At 37.9% G+C, this 11,834-nt stretch overlaps 1 protein-coding gene across 3 annotated transcripts in view; it reads left to right on the top strand.

Moving 5' to 3' along the window:
* The first annotated feature begins 322 nt into the window (after positions 1–322).
* The window catches only part of Akap11 (A-kinase anchoring protein 11), a 48,534-nt gene continuing 37,022 nt past the window's right edge, over positions 323–11,834 (top strand). Inside the window, exon 1 of one of the 3 annotated variants that reach the window (XM_010637093.3) lies at positions 323–560. The gene's annotated coding sequence lies outside the window, so the exon portion shown is untranslated. Of the gene's footprint in view, positions 561–9,038; positions 9,124–11,834 lie in introns of those variants that run through there. The other 2 variants (XM_010637092.3, XM_010637091.3) reach the window with 2 other exon arrangements.

Genomic DNA, 11,834 nt, shown 5'->3' with positions numbered 1-11,834 from the left:
TCCTTTTCTTCCTCCTATTTCTCTAGGATCTAAACCACCGTATTTGTCTTCATCACTGTTCAATTGACAACATGGGTAGTGCCTAAAATATGTAGGAACATAACAAAAATTTGTTGAATGAACACATCCAATGCACCATGTCCCCCCAAACTTAATTCATAATGAAGGTACACTTTAAAATGTATTTCTCTTCAGTCAGACATTTCCAACTTGAGGAACAGATATTCTCTGGGAGGCAGTATAATTTAAATGACCTGGTCTTTCCAATTTAATTGGAAATAATCAACTAGCTGTCTCAACTCTCACTTCTGACGTCTGAATGCGCATCAGGGCCTAGAGAACGCTTGAGCTGACTCTTCGAGCTGGGATTGGGCCGGTAGCCTGTTGCGCTGCGAGTGGTCCTTCCTGAAGATGCTAAGGAGAAGGGGAGGAGCCATCCGAGAGTATGGGCCTTACGCGGACCGCCAGATCCACTAGAACTGCCGCTTTGGGAAGGGGCCCGGGCTTCAGAGGGAAGCAAAGGTAGCCTCGTGGAGAAAGAGCCTCACTGTCCGCAGACGGTAAGCCCAAGTGGTAGAAGGAAAGGAGGAAGGGTCTGAATCCCCGACTGCGGTGGAAGCCAAAGCCCGGGTATTTTGCGGAGGGAAGTGTTAACTGTTTCCAAGGTAACGGGCCAGGAAGCGATCAAGACATCCGCGGCTGGTTCGCATGTCAGCCTCGAGTTTTAGGCTCCTACTGCTAAGCAGGTTCTGACCAATGGAGAGATGCCCTGGGTGTCATGTGACCTACGGACACATGACGTTAGCTGTCTCGGAGCACGTGGGAAGGATTTTTCCGGTCCCTCTTTCCCTTCTAAAAGCCCACCTACTTTTGCGCGGGCTGGACCGCAGAGTTGTTCTCGCGAGAGATGCGCCTGCTCTCGCGAGTGGAGGCGGCGGCCGCCAGGGGAGCGGAGCAAGCGGCCGGCCCATCGGTGGTTGGCGAGGGGATGTGGGGCTGGCATGGATGCAGCGGCCGGGCTCGGCAGCATCGGCCACCCTGCCTGCCTGCGTTCCCTGCTCCGGCTTCGGCGCGGCCAGACTGCTGCACCTTCGCCTGGCGGTGGGCGGAGGGTAGGAAGAGCTGGGCAGGGGAGGAAGCCCAAGGCCCTGGGCCCAGAGGAGAGCGGCACTGTGGGGTCTCGAGTTCTGCGGTGGAGCTCCCGCCCCTCGGAATGACAGGCAGTTTGCACCCCCGCAGTGGTCGTCAGAGCTGGGCCCTCGGTGTATGGTGCGGCCAGACTGCTGCACCTTCGCCTGGCGGTGGGCGGAGGGTAGGAAGAGCTGGGCAGGGGAGGAAGCCCAAGGCCCTGGGCCCAGAGGAGAGCGGCACTGTGGGGTCTCGAGTTCTGCGGTGGAGCTCCCGCCCCTCGGAATGACAGGCAGTTTGCACCCCCGCAGTGGTCGTCAGAGCTGGGCCCTCGGTGTATGGTGGGTGTGCTTATTTGTGGCCGTAGTGCGCGCCGAGAAGCGTATGCAGGAAGAGGAGGACGTTGCACTTTGTCCCCAAACTGCATCGTTCACTGTCAGAATCTCTGAGCCCTGGAACCAGGCGCTCCTCAAATCTTGTGACAGAAATCGAAGGCGTCAAGTGGCCTCTTGGAGTACTGATGTTTGCTTTTGCTGTCACGTTCTTTCGTAGGCTGTTAATGGCCTAAACGCAGGCCACTTAGTATTACAAATGGTTGGAAATACTTCTGTTATCTCAGGCATGTAAACTGCTGTATGAAAAAAAGTGTAATCTGTAATGGAAGTATTAAAAAAAAAGAAAAAGTAGGCAAAATGACAGTGACAGTGAAATCAAAACTACCACAGTGGTATAATTTTCCAATAATTGTTTTCCTGCTTTCCCTCTACAACCTTATTAATTGGAGATATTTTAATGTAAAATGTTAAGCATTTCATAGCTTTAGTGCATACTGGCATAAATACAGTTCTATTCTTTGTAATTATTCATTCGCTTTCTAAATGCTTAAGTTTTCCCAAGCTTCTTCCCACCTTTTACGAAATGTTATGTTAATTGATACTGATTTTATTATATGTAAAAAATACACAGAAAATATAGGGTATTCAGAAAAAATTGAGGGCTTGTCTATGCACAGATGATTTGTTGTAGTGTCTTCTTTTTTATTTTGGTAGCCCAGTGGGTGACTTGATTGGTGTCCCTTAAAATAGTGAAATGTAATCTTTTTAAGCACGTTAATATTTTTCAAGTAGTATCTAGGTTATTCATACCGTTTTCTGTTCCTTCAGGCAAAACTGACCCAAGGACTGTCAGTGACTCTCCCAATTAGTTGTTGCTGTAACAGTGATTTATGAGATATAAAAGATTATAAGGAGTCAGGAAAGAAGTAGGTTCCCAAGCTGATAGAGTGATAGTGTGCATATCCACAAAACTTTTGATGAGACTAATAAAGACTTTTTCAGTATACTCCTGGGCCAGTGATATTTCTCAGTTATTGAAGATACAGAGTAGCTCAAGACCCAGAATCACAGAAATTGTCTAGCTTGTCCAGCCATTGAACTTCTAGGGTAAGTCTAGATAAACTGAGGAAGTCTTTCACCTATAGGAACTGAAAAAGGAAGGAATGAAATTTATTATTATTATTATTATTATTATTATTTGGGGGGGGTTTAATTTCAGGAACTTACTGAATGGAAAATGAACTCAGACCAGGTCATTTTAAAGGAAATTTCCATTTATCAATAGGGACGGGAGTGATATCCATACATGACGAAAGAGCTGTGATGTGAGAGCTAGCGAATGTGTTTGTGAATGGGCAGAGATGAAGACTAGAGGAGAAAAGTTCCCTCCCAGTCCATTGTTCAGTCTGATTTTCAGAGATAGAAAAACAAAATCTGTGGCTGGTTCTTAATCTTAATAATCTTTTGGCAAGGGTTTCAACCTCCTAGGCCCTAGGCATTTGTTTGTCTTGCCTTTGAAAAGTAATGGAAATAATTTTGAGTGGGATAATTAATAATTACTTTGGTAAACTGATTTCCTTCTTTTTTGTCATAATGCCTGCATGTTAGTAATAAAATCAACCAGACGCCTGTAGGGAATAAGGGGTTAGATTAGGAAGAGATCCAAGTTTAGCTTGTGTTTGAGTTAAGGATATTTGAACTGATATATGAGGAAGGAAAGAAAAATGCTTTATCTTTTTTTTTTTAATACAAGTCGATTTTTATTTGTAAAAAGTAATATCCAACTAAAGCTAATTTGATTTTTAAAATCAATGTTCATTTAGTGATAATGTGCATTTTATAATAAAATTGTGAAATATTAACATTTGCTAGTTTAAACAAAGTATCATTCATGTAAAAATCATATAACATAAAATTTAATTAGAAAATTCATAGTTTGCTTTATCAGTTTAAAAACAGGCAGTTCAGATCCAAATGTCTTTATTTTTATGCTCATTCTTATATAGAAATGTTCATTAAAAATACTTCCTGAAATAAAGGCATTTGAAAATGTGTAGAGAATGGACATAATAAAAGGAGAAAAATTAACGCTGTTGTTTAGTCTGGAAATGTTTCATGGGGGGAAAAATGGTGTAGTGTCTTATCCTAGAACAGAATGGGTACTTGAGTGAAAGCAAAGCATAGAGTTTGAGTTTTGGAGTCTGACCTATCAGTTAAATATCCTTGAGACTCATTTACTTCATCTTTGAAATGAGAGTTAAAATACCTACCTTAAAAAGCTAGTTTGAGGCACCGAGTAGCTACTAACTCATTGTTTTTTCTTTGACCTCCCTTAATGATTTGAGAATTATTTGGCTGCCAGAAACAACAAAAAAAAATTGAATTAGCTTACTTAAGAAAAGGCATTTGTCATAAGGCTGGAGCACTGCCTCTAAAGTCCATTGTGTGATTCTTGCTCATACAACGGGGACGATGTGATCTTAGTTCTCTGCTAACTGCATGTCTATTCCACTTCTTTCACATTTCCCTTCTTATGGAAGGTCTTGGTTTCTGCTTCCCTGTCACTTTCGTTTGCCAGAGCACCAGTACCTGCCTCACTTTGACTTTGCAGCATGGTTCCTAACAAGTACCTCCAAATCTCAGTTCTAAATTTATATAGAGAAAACCTGATTGGTAAGCTTTTTATTTGAAGTAGAGTGTGTTGGAGGTGGGGGGAGATAGGAAATTGTTGGGAAGAAGACTTATGTCTCACAGTTTATAGGCTTGCACTTTTCAGACTGCCATAAGTTCTTTAAGAAAACGAGTGTGGGGCTGGGGATTTAGCTCAGCGGTTCGGTGGCCTGCCTTGCAAGTGCAAGGACCCGAGTTCAATCCCCGGTACTAAAAAAAAAAAAAAAAAAAAAAAATGCTCTCTGCTTGTTAATGATCTAAGTGGATCCAGTGATCTCTTTTCAGGACACATTCCCTTAGATGTGTGAGTTAGGGCAAATTTTTCGAATGCTTCATGCCTTAGCTTCCCTGTATATAAAATGAGTGTAATAATAACATCTCTGGTGAGAATTATGGATTCACATATGTAAAGCAGTTAACAATGATTACCTTAGCACATGGCAGGCACAGTGTAAGGAGTTTGCGTTACTATTTATTGAGTACACCTCGAATGTCAGGTCCTGGAGTGTTCAGATTCTTTCTCTGCCAATTCCACCCCAAGATAGAAGGTAGACGTTTAGGGCTGACCACTCATTTAAGACTATTTCTTGATTTCAGTGACAATAAAGTCTAAATTTAATTACCGGTGCCTGACTTGGCTCTAGCATGGTTTAAGAATGAGTTCCACGCAGGAATTCAGTGAAAGAATAAGTTTTTTTTCTTTAAAAAAATAGATGTTTGAGAAAACAAATGTGGCAAAATAAGTATTCTTGTATTAATTTTTCAAAAAGTCATTAAGTAAGTGACCCCATTTTCTATTTAATGATATTAGTCTTGCCATCAAATACCTCTCTGAATTTCACTTTCTTGATGAAATTTCCCTTCACTTTATGTCTTTTTAAAAAATTCAATGAATAATGGTTTGTTGTGGGTAAGGCTTTTGAGAATTACAGAGATGAATAAGCCACGGCCTTAGAATGTATGCTTTTTTTTTTTTTTTTTTTTTTTTTGGTACAGGGGATTGAATTTGGGTCCTTGCGCTTGCAAGGCAGGCCACCGAACCGCTGAGCTAAATCCCCAGCCCTGAATGTATGCTCTTGAGAGCAGGGTTGTGTTTGAATCACTAATTTTTAGACAGTTATTGAATGTCTGTGTTTAAAGTTGTTAGTATTTACAGTCTAATGCAGGACATAGACTTGTGTACATTTAACTGTTATATAAGTCTCTATAGTCTCAAATGGTAAAACAAGGCAGTGACAGTTTTGTTTCCCAAAGCACATTTGGCAATATTTGGAGAGTTTTTGTTCCCACAACTAGATGGGCATTTCTGGCATCTAGTGGATCAAGGTGAAGGATGCTAAAAAATATTCTGCCCATTATGTATTGACACCTGCCTACATCAAGGGTTGACAGTTTGGTAAATTATGTTGAGTTTGAAAAACCTTGTAGAGGTAACAACAAAATGTTTATTGTGTATGCGCGAATGAGGTTGTTTTAAGAAAAAGTAAGAGGGCAGAAACTGTACAAGAAGCAAGTATCTTAATTGGTAGTGTAATATTAAAATCTTTTAAATATGATTTACTATTGTTTTGAGATGCAAAACAGCAATAACTGAGTTGTGGAATTTCAGCATTTTTTGAAGTTAACAGCAAGTCTGTTATTCAAATGAGGAGCTAATATTTGAGTTCCTGCCTTGTCAGGTACTGTTTTTACATGTTACTACATTGCACTTCTTTCAGTAGGCCTCTGAAGGTGAGCTCTAGCTTCCTTCTCTTCAAAAAAAAGAATAATAACATCACCTTTGTTCCACTCTTCTTCATTAGGCATTATTTTCATTTTTGTAGTGGTTGCTTGAACTTATCATCTTTCAAGTGATAGATAACCATTGTGTATGTATTGTACAAATCTTTTGATAGTGTTGTTTCAGTTCCTGTGTACCACATCCTTTGTGCCATTTTGTCATAAGTTTACTTCTGTGTCCGTTGTAAACTTTGTTATATATTGTTGTTATTTTTAAAGTTTTTTTTTAAGAAACTAAGAAATGAGAAAGTAACTTTTATATCACCATTGTATTTACCATTTCAGGTAACCTTTATGCTTTGAGAAAAACTAAATTTCCATCTGTTTTTAAATTTCCAATTGTTTTTCTTTGAGGAATTTATTTTCACAATTATTCTAATGTTGATCACTTGGTAAAGAATACTCACAGCTCCAGGGGCCAGGGATTTAGCTCGTTGGTTCTGGCGGCTGCAAATGCAAGGACCCAAGTTTGATCCCTGGTACCAAAAACAAAACAAAACAAAAACAAAAACAAAAAACAGCTGTTATTCTGAATAAAATTTTCTTTAATTGTTTAAAGTTATATTTGTTATGTTTGGATATCTGGGTTGACAGTTTTCCCCCCAGCTTTTTTATGTTTTAAGGGCATGGCTCTATTGCCTTGTTTTCTGGCTTACTTACGTAGGCAGTCTGTTGACCTTTGTTTTGTGTATGTCATTTATACTGTTTTTTTCCTTCGGATTGCTTTTAGGATTTTCTCTTTATCACTCCTTTTTAGCAGTTTGGGTATAATATGCTTGAGGGGAGGGTTTCTTTATGATTATTATTTTTTAGTATTATAGAGGTTTTTTGGATCTGTGACATTATTTTTCATATCAAATTTAGTAAATTTTGTGCCATTTTGCCTTAATTTTTTTTTGTTTTGTTTTCTCCTTCCTCCTTTCTTTAGTCTCCAGTTACCCTCCTCCCTGTTTTTTTTTTTTTTTGTACCTGGAATCGAACTAGTCACCTTGCGCTTGTGAGGCAAGCTATGGAACCACTGAGCTGAATGCCTGGCCTGCTCCTCCCCCTTTTAAAACAATGCTTAAGTCACTGATAGTCTGAGTTTAAGATTTTTTTTTCTACCGGAACAAAAAATCTTTCTGTTTTATTTGGATAGTTTCTAGTATGCTGTCTATAAATTAATTTAATTTTATTCTCCTGTGTTTAATCTGCCATTAACTCCATCCATTATGCCTTTTTTTTTCTTTTTATTGATTTTATTGGTACAATCTAGGTCTACAATACAGTTACATTCATTACTGGGATCCTGTACCTTCACATGACAGGTCTTGGTTCTCATTTTTTCCCCTTGTCCCTGCGCTCCCTTCACATTATGCCTTTCATTTTAGAAATACTTTGCTTTCATCTCTATAAGTTCAGTTTTGGTTTCTTTTAAATTTTGTTTCGCTCCTTGTTGAAATCATGTTTTCTTCTCCTTTCTTGAATATGGAACACATTTATGCTATAATTTTACAGTCCTTTTCTGTTTATGTCTTCTCTTATCGTTTCTGGTTCTTATTTATTGACCTTTTCTGACTATAGATCATGTTTTTCTCCTTTGCATACATGATAATTTTGTATTATATTCAGCCATTGAGTCTCACTCTGTTGCCTGCTTGACTTGTAATCCTTAAGAGGGTTGAATTTAGTTGGAGTATACTATTAGATTATTTGGAGTGTTTGGATTGTTTTGAAGGTTTTAGGCTTTGTTAGTGTGGCATAGTTTGCTCTTTAAGATGACTTTTTTTCAACAAATGTTTGCATGCCTACTATTTTAAAGTACAAATATGTAAAAAACATATTTGCCTGCAAGGAACTCACAAGAGGAAAGCAGGCAAACAGTTGTGCCAAAGGATTAAAGGACACACCAGTTGGGGAGTATAAAAGAAGTGGTTATTAATTGGGCAAGAAAGGTAAGGAGGGATGATGCATCAAGGCTTCCTCAGAGAGGTCCTAGAACTTATGTTTAAAGGATAAGCAGCAGTTTAGCTGATAGAAGTGAGAGAGGGTGGATGTGAAGGAAGTTTAGAACATGTCAGTTTAGGACTCAGTAATTTACTAGGCGTGATTGTAGTGATTAAAGATAAGGGCAATTTCCAGCTTGGCTTTCTTGCTGGAATTGGTTTATTGGCCCTTACTGAGATAGCGAATACAGGGGAGATTGTTTAGGGAGAAAATTTCATTCATATTTGAACATACCAATTTTGAAATACCTGGAATTGTCTTAATCCCTTTTTGGTTGTGTAACAAAATACAGTACCTGCTGCTAGGTCAGTTGTGGCGAAGTTATGGCACGAGTGTTATTGTGTCTTCTTAAGAAAAAAGATGTTGTATGAGTTGGGTTTTTTTTTCTAAACTAAAATGTCAGTATTCGGGTTTAATGTAGTGTTGGCATTTTGTGATAAATAATTGGGTTTGGGATGCAGTTTGGGCTCTCGGTCTGTAAAATGTTTGCCATCACTGGGCTAGGTATTTTATACAGAAAAGAGATTTATCTCACAGCTTTAGAGGCCAAAAGTCCAAGATTGGGCAGGCCTGTTTGCTGAGCCTTGGGTGAGGACCTTCTTGATAGATCACAGCATGGTGGATGACCTCATGGCAGGATTGTATGCTTGAGAGGAAGTAATCACAGAGTGGGACAGGAAGCAGGAGTACAGGGAGGGACCTGAGCAAGTTTGAGAACTAGTCCTGCTGGAGGAGAGTCAATACAAACCAGTTATTTGTAGAAGACAAGATGGTTATTTCATATTCCTTGTCATGGTTAAGTCTCCTGATATAAAAAAAGGTCAGATTATAGACTATGTTAACTTTAACATTTCCCAGGCAGAGGAGAGTTAGAAAGACTTGGGCAATATTTTTTATTGTAAAAGAATGTATACACATCCTAAAAAATATAAGATATAAAGGCACAGACAAAAAAAATAAAACTCATAATTGCATCTGCCCAGGTAAAACCACTGCGTGTACCCATTACCATATGTCCTTTTTGTATTGCATATATAAATACACACTTGTAGTTCACAGGGTTTATACAAAATGGAATAATGCAAGCATGCCGAAATTGGGTTTATTTAATAATCTCTCATCTTCCCGTAATATAGGTTGATAACATTTATAACATCTTTTAAAAATCCTTTGTCTTGGCGACCTTGTTGATAATTCAGTGAACCTCCTTCAAGATATTTCCTAGGTATGTAAAACGTGTGTCAGAGTTGTGTGTGTATATATCTATATTTTAATTGTAGGTAAGAGCACACTGTTTACACAATTCTACATCTTGCTTTTTCATGCTAGTTTGTATTATTTAACTCATTCTTCCCAACAGCTAGGTAATAATTAAAGAATACATTTGAATTTTTGAATTAACAATTTTTTGTGTCTTTGAGCTCTAGCAGCTCACTTTTTAGGTGTTTGCTCTGTCCTCTTGTACTTTATTGTCTGTCATCTGCTTTTGTTTTCTCCCAAATCTAGATTCACTTTCATTTGTTTTATTGTAATACCCTGCTTAGAATTCTTTTTTATTTACCCAGAATAGGGCACAAAATAAACATACATTGAGTGAAGAGTTTACTATAATACAAAGGTATTTGGGGGGTACAGTGTATTTTTGCTTCTCTTGTGCAATATAAAAGTGTATACTTTCTAATTCTATAAGATGATGAGGAAACCCTGCATCCAGTATTTTTCATTATCCCATCTGTCTGTATCATTTCCATAGATTATTTTTGTCTTTGCTTTACCAGAAATATGCCATATCATCTCATACTGGATTCACTTTTATGTTGCACAGATACTTTCTTGTGTATTGATATTCTTTGTGAGACACTATTTCACCTTAAACACAAAATAGTGGAGTATGGTTTAGTAATTGTTTTCTATGCAGCATGGTGTAAATGTGGAACTAATCTTTCATCTTTGTTAACTTTAAACAATGATACGACTTCTGAGGTACTATTAGATAATGTAAGTGTGTGTGGGAGGGCATGATTTGTCTGGATTTTTTTTTTCTTTCTTTTTGCATGTAGTCTTTTTTTTTTTTTGGTACCAGGAATTGAACTCAGGGTCTTGCACTTGCCTGGCAGGCTCTGTACTGCTGAGCTACATTCCCAGTCCTTGCATATATTCTTTTGTGTTTGTTCATACATATTGTTTTATCGTTGCCATATTGGGTTCTGTATCTTAACCTTGAATACTGGAGTTCCATGTCACAGCCAGGCTATTTCTCCACACTCAGCCACAGCGGATCACACTTTAGGGTGGGCAACTCATCTAGGTAACTAGTTTGAAGCAGTGAGGTAGTGTTTACCTTTGATTAAAATGACTTTATTCAGCAGCTGCAAAGATAATTGCTGCTTCCCATGTCTTTCCCTCAACGCCCGCTGCAGGCAAGGTTAGGAGTTAACTCTGTAGAGGGCTTTTGTGTGGCACTCCTCTTGTCCTTCAACGTTGTTTTTTCTGTTTGTCATGTCCTCATTGCAGAATTGAGCTAACGGTTATTTAATCATTCTCTTGTTTTTGGCATCTAGGTGTTTATTTCTATTATGAATTATGATGCATACCTTTTCAAACCATGATATACGATAATTAGAATATTTAGATTTTAATATCAGGTCTGACATTTATTGTGTGGGTTTAGGAAAATTGCTTAACTTTCCTTGCCTCAGTTTTTCTAATTGTAAAATTGGAGAATACAATAAGATATTAAATGTCTTAGCAAGTGCTTATTCCTTGTATAGTCTCTTTTAGAACCTTAGATGCTTCGGGATTATTATTTACTTTGACAGACGCCCAAAGGTACAGTTGGTGGGATGAAGGGTGGGAAGATACTCCGAGTTTTGATGTGAATTACAAAATTGCTTTGTAGAAAGCAGTGTAACTTTACTCAAGAGCTGACTTTGACAGTGTCAGCTTTTCTGGAACCTTTATGTTGGCCTGCATATTTTATGTTTATAGGAAGTTTTGGACGACTCTATTGGCCTCTGAAGGTTTGTGGCAGTTTCAGAATGCTGTGAGAAAGAAAGGAGAGTTAGTTGAACTGAGACAAAAAAAAAGGATTATTCCCTTTTTTGTCTTCATAAACCTTTTATACTTAAGCCTTGTTTTGGTAATTTTGTTCCACTTGGTCATTTTGGTCCATGTGTAAATATTTAAATTTTTCTTTTGCTCATGTTTTGTACTTTCCAGTTTTAGTATATGTGCTGCCGAAGCAAGCACATGTTTTATACTTTCCAAAGTGCCTCCCGTACATTATTTTCCATTTGCTTCTCACAATAAACTTGTCCAGTAATTAGGGTATTTCATATATTAAGGAAACAGATTCAGAAGCATTGTGATTATCTAGAGGAAACTAAGCAGATCAAGGATGTGAATGATCTGTGGAATGGTTCTTGGATCATGTTGGTCCTTTTGTGGTACTGCTTCATTTTCATTAACCAAACTTTTATTGTTACACAAGACCACTAGGACTTGACCTTAGTTCAGAACAGAATAACTTATAATTTTTTTGTAAATATTAAAATCTAGAAATCTCTAAAGCAGGAGGGTGCATGTATGAAGTGTACTCACTTTACTTTTATCCTTCTAATGCAAGAATATAAAATTAGAAGTGAAACTTAGTTTTTGAAATTCTGAATATAAATTGTTTGAATATAAATCTCTTCATAGTGTAAATTCATATTGACGAAATGTCTTAAACCTGAAACAGGCAATCCTTGATAAGACCAGCTTGATTTAGTGAAGATAATTGAAACCATTTCTTAAATCTTTATTGGTTTAGATTTTTTTTGTTATTTAGAATTCATTCTTTCATGAGTATTTAATAAAACTTTGTCTTTGGAAGTCTCTGAACCCAAGAGGACTAATTACCATCTTGTTTTCTTGCCTTCTAGTATATAGCATGAG

This window comes from Fukomys damarensis, unplaced genomic scaffold, assembly GCF_012274545.1.
Source record: "Fukomys damarensis isolate Sample0158 unplaced genomic scaffold, DMR_v1.0_HiC HiC_scaffold_38, whole genome shotgun sequence".
Classification (NCBI taxonomy): Eukaryota; Metazoa; Chordata; class Mammalia; order Rodentia; family Bathyergidae; genus Fukomys; species Fukomys damarensis.
The sequence above is the reverse complement of the archived record's forward strand: the minus strand, read 5'-3'. Positions and strand labels throughout refer to the sequence as shown.